At 35.3% G+C, this 12,074-nt stretch overlaps 1 protein-coding gene across 1 annotated transcript in view; it reads right to left on the reverse strand.

Moving 5' to 3' along the window:
• LOC111049444 overlaps positions 1–12,074 on the reverse strand; it is a 321,875-nt gene that overhangs the window by 60,798 nt on the left and 249,003 nt on the right. The gene's annotated exons all lie outside the window — the stretch shown is intronic.

The raw sequence follows: 12,074 nt of genomic DNA on the forward strand, positions 1-12,074 counted from the left end.
CATAATGTTATTTAGTAAAGATCGTGATTGCTCTCCTGCAATATCGGAGGAATTCAACAACTCAATAACATAGTATTATTAATTTAAATATCAATTACATTCCCAGTTGGAATCAATACATTGAAATTGGCAAATATGGCCCATAAAATCAAATCAGTTGATTGAATTCAATAAGATTAATTTATTAATAAGTATGAGTTACTTGTTTGTTGCATATAATATAGGGAGGAAGCTACCATTAACCATTACGTTTCAATTTATTCATCCATTGAAGCATTCCCAATTAGGTTAATTGATATTCAATGCAATATTATGACATTCCTAATGGGCAATTAAATATTTTGAATCGGATGACAAGTCCTAATGAAAACGACAATGTAATCCGTTTCCATTTTAACGAACATTCCGACTGGAATGTGACAGTTCATTTATGAGCAAAAAAAGAGGGAAGGATAGATGAAGATAATTGCATGGATACGTCACCCTATTCTTTATAATAGAGAATCTGGGCTTTCGGCTGAATAAGTGGCTACATTCAACTGTGAATTCTCTAGAACTAATCAACGGTATAATTATATGTAATCAGATATTCTTATATTAGAACGCGATAGCATTTTCTATTGCTTCTCGAAATCAATAAGTTTTAATAGTGAAAATAATCAGCTTCTACAAAACGTTTTAAAGCTAAAAGAAACTTTCTACTGGTGATATTTTTCAACGTTTTTCGATTTGTATACTATCAAGCTATCAAAATGAGAAAGATTTTACAGGAAAATATTTTTCCAAATATTACTTTTTGATATATGAGGGCATAAAGTTGAAATTTTTGGGACAGATCATTTCAAATTCAATGAGAGATAAATTCATAAAATTCTGAGGATAAATTCTACATTGTTGATTGTTCAATCAATAAGACAAGAAATTCCTAAAAATATAAATTTTTGGGAAAATTATTCAATCTACTGAAAATGACCAAAAATAACATTTAGTTGAGTTATTTTTTGTAAATTAAATAACTTTCTCAAAAACGGACATTTTCGTAATTTTATGGATTTATCTCCTACCGAATTTGAAATTATCTGTCCCAAAAATTTAAACTTTAAGCCCACATATCTCAAAAAGTGATAATCTGAAAAAATATTTTCCTGAGAAAACATTTTCATTTTGATAGCTTGATAGTATACAAATCGAAAAACGTTGAATTTTTTTTTACAATTGATTGATAAGTCAGCAAATTATGAATTTTCTTCTAAATGCTACAACAAACCACAATTAAATATCAACTTTTTCATTAGATTGATAGTATATGAATCGAAAAACTTCGAAAAATATCACCACTAGAAAGTTTTTTTAGACTTTGTACAGCCTTGAAGCTCTTGATACTTCTAATTTTTTCATGTTCCATCTCATTAATAATCTAACTTGTTAATGCACTTGTAATAGTGTGAATATTGAGTGGGTATTATTGTAGTTGTTTGTGTGTATCTTATATTATTTTTCAGGTTTTTGAACTGAAATGAACTTTGATTTTACTGTTTGTTGAACCCTGCGTTTTTAGTGTGAGAATTGACTCTGTCTTGTTTGAATTTGCTAACTTGTTGCTCAGTTGTCAAAATTAAAGCAATTTTCGTGCATTTTCCAATTGCAGTTTCAATTTCATGTCGAAGAAGCCACTGTATTTGAAAATTGTACGAGCATTGACCTTTTTGCAGCTTTGGATTTTCCACTGGAAGTTATGCTCAACGCTCGTGGAGGGGGAATAATTTTTAGTGAAAAGGCCACAGTTCGAATTGAGACGTAACTGGGAAAACATGTAACGGTGTGCGAGCCTCGGTCCTCTGATTGGGCCCATTTCCCATTCAGAGGGACAAATTGTTATGTTTCAGTTATCAGTAATTTTTATCTAGTTGGATAGGGAACCAAATTTTATAGAGTTAGTAGGAGTAGAATCAGGAAATTATTTGTGCGTGTGAGTTCAAGTATAGTGAGTTTTATTAAAGCGTATGTGAGTGTTTCTGAAGAGTCTAAGTTTGAATATTGTTAAAATGGTGAGTGCCGAACCTTTGTTGTTTTTCTTATTAAGCTCAAAATCTAGTTTCATAGAATGACTGAGGCCCAAATTTAAATGCAGCAAGTTAGCAGGTTCCCAAAATGTGTAGATTGGAATTGAATATTCCTTATTTTTCTGAGTAACACTGTTTGAAAATTTGACATGTTACCTGACTCTTATTAGTTCGTTCTACCTATTTAGAGTTCAATAAACCTGAAGTTAAATTTAAAAAGTATTTTCATTGAAGTTCCTGGCTCGTAGTTGCTATAGTTGCTAGAATAGGTGACAATGATTATAATCTGTGCATTTGAATGAACGAATCCACTAAGAGCTCCCAACCAATCAAGGATTCAAATACCGGTAGATGATTTGATAGCAGTAAACTTTAGCATAATATTGGTAAATATTATAGAGAAGAAGAAACAACCCCCCTCCATTTACATTGGTGCGCAGCGGTGGTATAGTCTGCAAGAATGACTATCGAACCACATGTATTCTAATATATTTCATATTTTGGAAGATCAACTTGATAGAGACAAAGATATCTCCGGTTACAGAAATGATGCCAGGTGTGGTGTAGGGTTAAAAATACCTCCACCGGTTACACACTTATATTATAAATGATAGGTTAAAAATTAAAATGATATTATCAGCACTTTTATAGTATCCAAATCCAATATAATATCACATTAACTACATTTACGCAATAGATAGAAAACAACAAATGATATTAATATTCTTAATATCAAGTATTCATATTAGATGTCTTCAAAATTTCAAATTTGACGGGAATTCTTAACCAATCCCTTACAATTGATTGATAAGCCAACAAATTATGAATCTCAATAATTGTGAATTTTCTTCCAAATGCTACAACAAACCACAATTTAATATCAAAATACTTAATAGATTCCGGCTCCATTATTCAATTCATGAGCTAGGCCAACTTGAACACTTGAAACCCAATTTCCTTTTCATTCTGCTCCACTCAAATCAAATTAATTCTTCGATCCCTTCTAGGAAATATTTGTTCTGCAATATTTGCCTGCTCCTATAAATTAACTTCGTATCATGTTTTCCAAACACCATCCCCCTCCCACTATTTATTGCAGAGTAGCCTACATTCAGAAGTGAAAGAAGTAAAAGGAGATGAAGAAGAAGAAGAAGAAGAAGAAGAAGAAGAAGAAGAAGAAGATAATGAAAAAGAAGCAGATCCAACAAGCATCTTCTAAAATTGCGCTCGCGTTACTTGGTTGAAAAAGCAATAAAATACACTAAGATAACGTAGACTAACCCGAAGTAAGGGGTTCTTGTGGAGTTGGAAGGGTAGTAGGTACTTTGGGAGTGGAAGAAGGGGTAAATAAATTGGATGTCAACAAAAATCCACCATGAGTTCGAGTTTTTTTTGTGTGTGACAAGACAGTAAATTGTATTTGTGTGTCACAAGCTGTTACATATAACACGTCAAGAGTAGTTCCCATCAAGATGCTCTTGGATTCTATCGGGCGAATGAAATGGAATTATTATCAAGGGACAAAGTGTATGTGGAATACGCCCTTCTATCCAATAAACATAGGACTAGAACACTATTTTATCGAATGAGGAGTAAATAAGAAAACTATTTAATTGGAAATGAAGATTTCACAAAAGCATCCACAAAACGAATCGCTTTGTGATGGTATATTGCTTTGACTGAAAGACAGTCTAAAGCTGGGATTAGATTGGATAAAGATAAATGGCCTAGATGGAGTAAAATTGTTGGGATACACTTACAACACAATTTTTAGTTCTGATTTCTGACTGAGTAAGTCGATTTGGTTGCCAATATTGTACCTGATAGGAGTTTTCAGAGAAACCTAAGGCTTCTGAAGATATTTCTTTCAAGTTTGTCATGTAACATCTTTTTAATAAATGTATTGGAAATAAATGGATTTAATCTGATACCATTAACTATAATATTCTGCTGCCCCTTTTGTACATGAACCCCTGCAATTTTACTCAGAAATAGAAATTCAATATAAGTAGGGCTCTTAAAAGTTCTTCTGTTGAATTAAAATAGTTGGTTGCATACTCTCTTATTCAACTATTATTGACTGCCGCCAGACGACGAAATCGCTGCTCTCTTATTGGTTAGCAAGTTATCAACTCTTAGCTTGTTCAAAAATCAACTCAGCTTTCAATTGGTTCTTTAGTTCTCAACTCCCATTGGCTAACGCCATGACAATGGAACTTCTGTTCACTCACGCTCTCTCTCTCTCTCTCTCTCTCCTCTCTCTCTCACTCACTCTCCAAGTTTAATATGTTTAATATGATTCACCATGTTATTTTACCGCTACTGGTATTTATTTTTAACGCTAGAACGTAAGTTGAATTATGTTTTGTTAAACACATGAATAAAGGAATCTGAATCTGAATCCCTCTCTTTTTCTCTCTCTCTCTCTCTCTCTCTCTCTCTCTCTGAGAGGAAACGCATGACCAGCGTTTCCAGAAATTACATAGCACATAAACAGGACCTTGAACACATACATATATCTAAGAGGCAAACATTCAAGACACTGAAATAGAGGAGAAGAATGTTCATATCTTCCCTTTCTTTTCATAGCACGGACTATCGATTTCTGCACAGTTATCAATGGCTTCAAGTGACAAATATAGGTGGAGCCCCAACAGTTAATACCATAAGACCATAATACCATACCTGCCTAAGAACATTTGAAGGAAGAAATTTATTTAATTGTTGTGTTTTTGTTGTGTTGTCACTATGTTTATGTTGTGTTTATATTTATATATCCATTATTATGTATTTGTATTGGCGACGTCAGCGTCTTTCTTTCCAATAATGGAGAAATACCACTACATCTCTTACCATACAATCAAATTATCAACCAATAATACTTTGATGCTACACTCTGTTCCATGTATCCTTACATGTCTAGTCTATTTTACTTTTATACAATCTTACTGCTCTTCAATTGCTCTATAACATCGGCTTTTCTCCGATACAATAATAACAAACTGAATTTTTTCTCTGCTTTTTTTTGTTCTTGCAGGAAAAACCTCTGAATTCTCGCTGATTTCTCCAACACCACACATCACCGTGACATTTCCTATATCCATGAAGAGGTTGCATCATACTTCTGCACAGACTAGGATCACCCTTCGAAGCTCATCGCCGTTTTGTGAATAAGGTTAATCGAACTGTCCAATTATTTTAGTGAATTTTAACAAGAGTCGAACTGACGATGCATCCATTATGCACTCGCTCATCAAATGGACAATGACTTCTATGTCACCTAGATTAAGTAATTTTAGTTTTAATTCATCTTTGAACTTCATCCTTCACTAATTTTGGTCTGCTTTACCAACAATGCTAAGCACCAATAATGAGGCAGCTCGCTTGCTCTCGATCCATAGCAATCTGAACGACTATGTTAGAAACTCTAACATTGACGTGTGTGCCTTTTTATCAGATAAGCTTCAGCCTTAATAATGAACTTTTTAAGACCGCCCATCTTAATGTCCAGTCCCTCAGTTGTCACATCGACGAACTCAGAGCAATCTTCCGTTTTCAGGACTTCAGTATAATAGGTATCTCGGAATCATTCTTGAAATAATCTTTTCCGTAATGATAGGTTGAATAAAGCTATAAAGGCGTAGCAGTGTATGTCAAAGACGGTATAAAACTAAAATATTACTCACATCTGAGCCAGTTTACTCTGCTAGACCAGAATTCATGTTCCTTGAATTATCCTTGTCCAGATCTAATAGATTACTTGTAGGAATTTGCTATCGTCCACCGAAAATCGGTCATTTTACTGATTTTGGAAATGCATTGCTTTATCTTATGCCATCTTATAACCGTGTCCTTGTCTTGGGTGATATGAACACTGACCTCAACATGACTAATCGCAACTTTGACTATTATCAGGTTACTAACATATTTCAGTGCCTCAACTTGATCTAACTCACCATACAAATGAATCTGACACTTTCATTGATTTTCTCATAGTTAGTGATCCCATCGAGGTTGTTCAAACAGGACAAATATCAGTCCCAGCTATTTCTGGACATGACCTGATTTACTGTGTGCTCTCTCTTAAGCCACCAAAACCAGCACAGAAATTCATAACTTTTAGAGACTTTAAACTTTCAATGAACCCGCTTTTTTGAGTGATGTAGCTCACACTCCATGGCATCAGATTGAAGCCTTAACTTCAGTTGATGAAATGGTAGACTTTTGAAAATTGGACTCTTGATTTATATGACAACATGTGCTAATGTAACTGGGAGCGGGAGAATAAATGAAAAACGACGTGTACCGTGGATGACTGACGACATACTGAAAATGATGAGTAGAAGAGACAAAGCTCACCGAAATTCAGGAAGACATCGACTTAGACAGTCTAATTGAGTATAGGAGCCTTAGAAATAAAGTAAGCAGCAGTTACGTAGCTCGAAGATCAGGTACCTGAATTCATTCATGACTGACAACAAACAAGACTCTTCATCACTATGGCGTGGTATAAAAGAATTTGGTGTTGACAACAGAAATCCCAAATCCAAATTGACTTACCTCTAGACGATATAAAAAACCATTTCATTTCACATTCAAATCAGCGTGATGAGTCAGCGATAAGAAATCATTACAATTTCACAATTTGAAGCTTTCAAAGCAATCCAGCATATTCATAGCAATGCCACTGGGGCCAACAAATTCCAATCAAATTATCAAGAAAATGCTCTTTGCTGTTCTACCAACTATCACATTTATTTTCAATAAGTCTCTTGAGAACGGATCTTTTCCTGAAATTTGTAAGGCTGCTCTAGTTCGTCCTTTGAATAAGGTTCTATCTCCCAATAGAGCTGAAGACCTTAGACTCATCAGTATTTTATCCGCACTATCAGAAGCACTCGAAAGACTTGTACATGCACAAGTTACTGAGTTCCTTGAACAGAAAAAGAAGCTTCATAACTTTCAGTCCGGTTTTCGTAAATATCATTCAACAGAAACTGCTCTTCTCCGTGTCACTGATGATATTGGGTTGGCAATGGATCAAAGAAATGTACAATATTGACTCTTTTTGACTTTTCTTAAGCATTTGATACTGTTGATCACAAAGTTTTTCCAAAAAAATTAGCTATTCTTGGTTTCAGTCATCAATCCATAGTTTGGTTCAATTCATATCTTACAGATAGGAAACAATGTGTCTCTCTTGGCGAGAACAGGTCGAATTGGTTAAATGCTCCACATGGAATTCCTCAAGGTTCAATTCTAGGACCTCTTTTTTACTCAGTACTCAGTATGCAAATTATCTTCCCTTCTATAAATTTTCTAGTTTCCATACATATGCAGATGATTTTCAAATTTATGCAAGTTGTCCTATAATGAAAGTTGATGGAACCGTGCAAAAGATGAATCATGACATAAGTTCGATAGTGGAATGGACAAGGCGAAACGGCCTCAGACTCAACCCAACCAAAACACAACCCATATAATTATTGGTTACTCACGTTTAGTAACAACATAGACTTCAACTCGATACATAAAATAACTGTTGATGGTAATGTGATCCCCTACTGCATCTCAGTGAAAACCCTAGGCATCATTATGGATAAAACCGCGACTGGTCAGGACAAGTCAATGAAACCTGTAGAAAGGTTTTCTCAGCAATGCATTCACTGAAAAATTACAAGATGTCCTTCCTAGAAGTATACGATTATTACTGGTCCAATCTCTGATTTTTCCACATTACACGTATTGCAGCTCTGTCCTCAATGACATGCAAGTTACACTCAATGATAAAATTCAGCGCTTTCAAAATTATTCTACGTTTCGTTTACTCTCTTGAACGCCATGAACATATCACCCCAGCACACATTGCTAAGCTCTACCCTGAAGCTTCCCGATCAGAGACGTTCAGAATAATCAAACTTGTTAGAGTTACTTTAAGATATGGCAATCCCACTATTTCAAAAATGATTTTAATTTGTTTCCGATGGTAGGAGATAGATGCTTCCCATACTAGAACTGGTGCAAATACTCTCAGGATACCTAATCATCGAACTACTATCTATTCCAAATCGTTCCTTGTCAGTGCTTGTCGTGAATGGAATAAACTTCCCAACTCTATTAGATGCATTTAGAGCGACGCGGCTTATCCTGTCTTTGAAAAAGTTTCTTATAGAAAATGACTGAGTCTGTGCAACCCTAGAGCACTACATGACAAATATTCTAATCTCCCTTCCTTCCCATTCTTCATTCCATTCATTCATCCATTTTCCACATCCCATCTCCATTCTACATAATACATATTCATCTTCCCATCTCAAGATTTTCTGTTCTTTGGTATTGTATATTGTCAATATTACTCAATCAGTTTCTAAAATTTTAATTAAATCCCACCCTATAACATTTGTTTCATTTATCTAATTTTAATTATTAATGCAATATTGTATTCACTATTACTCATTCTAATTTCATTCAATTATTCATCCCATAATTATAAGATTCAAATCAACTAGATTTTAACTTACTAAGTAAAGTTTCTTATTTTAGCATTACTTCGAGTTATAATTCCCAACAGCTCTAATCCATCACAACCCGGTCGTGTGTTAATGGGGAGGATATTTTATATCCTTATTATGTCGGGTCTATACAACGATATTTGCGCAAACTTGGCTCAAAGCCAGGTTTACGCAAATCTGGCTATTAGCCAAGTTTGCTCAAACCTCTGTTCACACGACACCAACTTTTATACACAAACCTGTATTATAAACTAAACCATATATAAATTCTATACGAAGTATTTGAAGTGTTTATAAACTTGAGATGAATTGTAACTCAAGCCTCCTCTTCCTCCTCCTCCTACTCCTCCTCCTACTCCTCCTCCTCCGCCACCTACTCCTCCTCCTCCGCCACCTACTCCTCCTCCTCCGCCACCTACTCCTCCTTCTCCCCCACCTACTCCTCCTCCTTCTCCACACCCTACTCTTCCTCCTCCAACTATTCCACCTCCTCCTCAACTCCTCCACCTCCTCCTTCACCATCTCCTTCACCTCCTCTTTCTCCTCCACCACCTACTCCTCCTCCTCCTCCTCACCCTACTCTTCCTCCTCCTCCTCCACCACCTTCTCCTCCTCCTCCTCCTCCACCTACTCCTCCTCCTCCACCTCACCCTACTCTTCCTCCTCCTCCTCCTCCACCATCTCCTCCAACTCCTCATCCTCCCACTTCTCCTCCTTCTCCTCAATAAAAATAATCAAGAATACTGCTTATCAAGTGAAGAGTGGATAACTATATCTATAACATTACTATAGAGTAAATAAAATAATTATTATCCATTAAAAAATCTTCCTTGTTTTTGAGTATTTTTGAGAATTGACATCGCACATATTTAATTTGAGGGTGGATCCGAATCTGAAATCGCGAATTCTCTATCTTCATTTTGAAGCGATTTAGATTTTGATGGATATAATCGTTTCCTAGAAAAATTGACGCAAACCTGGCTGAGATTGGTCGAAGAAAGCACAAACCTTCAAAACTCAGAAATTTACAACGATCTCCCGTCTACACGACGCAAACTTTGCGCAAAACCTGGCAGGTTTGTGCTAATATAGTTGTCGTTTAGACCGAGCATTAGAGAATCGACAATTATTTGTTGAAACACCGCCGATTTATGAAGTTACATCACATTATTATATTATCGTTATTCTAATTGCATTCAATCTTTATTGTCATTGATTAATTGTTTATACTTTGTAAAATTTGTTGAATAATTAGCATTACCGTCATTTAATGTAAATTAGTGTATAAGCCAGTAAATATTGTATCATACATAAATAAAGAAATCTAATCTAATCTATTTGGTTACCAGGAGAATTTCTAAATCCTCTCCTACTTAACTCTTATACTAGATTGTTACTTTCATTGGCTAGTTTATAACTGGATGAAATTTTTACTTACTCAACTCAAATGGCTGATGTAATGACAACAATATTACTACTAGTGATCATTTGTTAACTTGTGATTCGTGATAGTTTAGTATACACAAGAATATACAGAGTGGGTGAAAAGTCCGAGAACGGCTCAATATCTCTTACACAAATGTGGGTGTGATTGGGGATCCTACTCAAATTGAAAATACTACTTTACTATGAATTCAAAAATCTGGTCCACCATCTTGGATCCGTCATATTGAATGCAACTTGATTTTTTAAAATAGGAAGGTGGTCATGCGATACAAGATTTCAATACAAATTTTTAAGAAAAAGTGAATAGTGAAAACCGCACATCGATATCTCAAACCGTTCAGAAGATATTCACATTATTAATCAATACTATTCAAAGCAGAAAGGAGAGAAAAAGTCCGAGAACGGCTTAGTATCTCATAAAAGATTGTGATCCCTAGGTGGTTGTGATTGGGGATCCCTCTCAAATTGAAAATGCTACTTTACTATGACTTCAAAAATCTGGTCCACCATCTTGGATCCGCCATATTGAATGCAACTTTATTTTTTTAAGTGGGAAGGTTGTCATGCGATACATGATTTCGATACGAAATTTGAAGAAAAAATGAATGGTGAAAGCCGCACATCGATATTTCAAACCGTTCAGAAGAAATTTACATTATTAATCAATACCACTTTCGTAATTCATTTCTGATGTGCTTGATTAATAATTTGAATATCTTCTGAACGGTTTGAGATATTGATATGTGGTTTTCGCTATTCATTTTTCTTGAAATTTCGTATCGAAATAATGTATCGCATGACCACCTTCCTATTTGGAAAAAAGTTGCATTCAATATGGCGGATCCAAGATGGTTGGCCATATTTTTGAAATCATAGTAAAGTAGTATTTTCAATTTGAGTAGGATCCCCAATCACAACCTTCGTCAAATTACCTTTGTGTATGAGACATTAAGCCGTTCTCGGACTTTTCACCCACTCTGTATACACATGAATATATACACGATACTGTATACACAGATATAGGTTGAATACTCTCAACTCCCAACTCTGAATTGTTCGTGTGACTATTATAATAATTTTAAAATACAGGAATATTGTATTTTGTGGCAAATCACTCTGACATAATACTTCGTACGGATTACTTTGTAATAATCTTACGAAGACTCGACAAAGATAAGTCTTCAGAAGCGCTGAGATATGAATCATTCTATTCTCAAATTTCATCTTCAACTTGAATAATTTTGGAATCACTTACAATATGATCTAAAAACGAAAACTGCCATAGGCATGATCTTGAGCTCTTCCCCAAAGGTATTGAAAACACTCAAATGCAGAGCAGGGTGAAAAATAAGTATATATATACACCTGTACTTAAGCGTAGACGAAGAGCAAGGGATGATACGCGGTGGCATAAGCGCATTCGTCGAGAAAATTAGTTTATTAATCAGCTGCAGGTGCTGCAGGATGAGAAGTAACCGGGGCGGGAAAATAATAATTTGCTACCCCCTCCTCACCATATACTAAGCAGTTGAGTATTACGAAAATCCAAGCCATTTCCACCACTCCAACTCAGCCTAACATTCTTACCCTCATTTTAAACTTTTCTGTTTTGGACGGAATGATTGAAAATTTGGTGGAGGTAGTATATCATAGCAGGAATAAAGGAAGAAACAGCGACTGTGTGTGCGATGACGATTTGGGAAGAGGGATTAAGAGAAAAAGAGAGAGGTAAGGGTGAAGAGTCAGGTGAAAGAACAAGATGAGTAGGAGGGAGTAGAGGACAGAAACGGAGGAAAGAATGGAGATAGGTGAAAAAGACAAGAAGAGATCAGGACAAAAAAAAGAGAAATTCAAGTCTTTTGTCTTAGGCATGGATGAAAAGTTGGAGATACATTAGTATTAGTCGAAGACAAAGGTGAGAGAAAAATGTTAGGAGGAAAAATAAAATGGAGAGAAAGGATTTAGGAATTCCAAGAACAGGGCTAAAAGAGAAAAGTATGAAAAATTGAGAGGGAGGGATTTGAAAAGCACCAGCTGAACTTTTGACTATTTC

The sequence above is a fragment of the Nilaparvata lugens genome, chromosome 1 (genome assembly GCF_014356525.2).
Source record: "Nilaparvata lugens isolate BPH chromosome 1, ASM1435652v1, whole genome shotgun sequence".
Classification (NCBI taxonomy): Eukaryota; Metazoa; Arthropoda; class Insecta; order Hemiptera; family Delphacidae; genus Nilaparvata; species Nilaparvata lugens.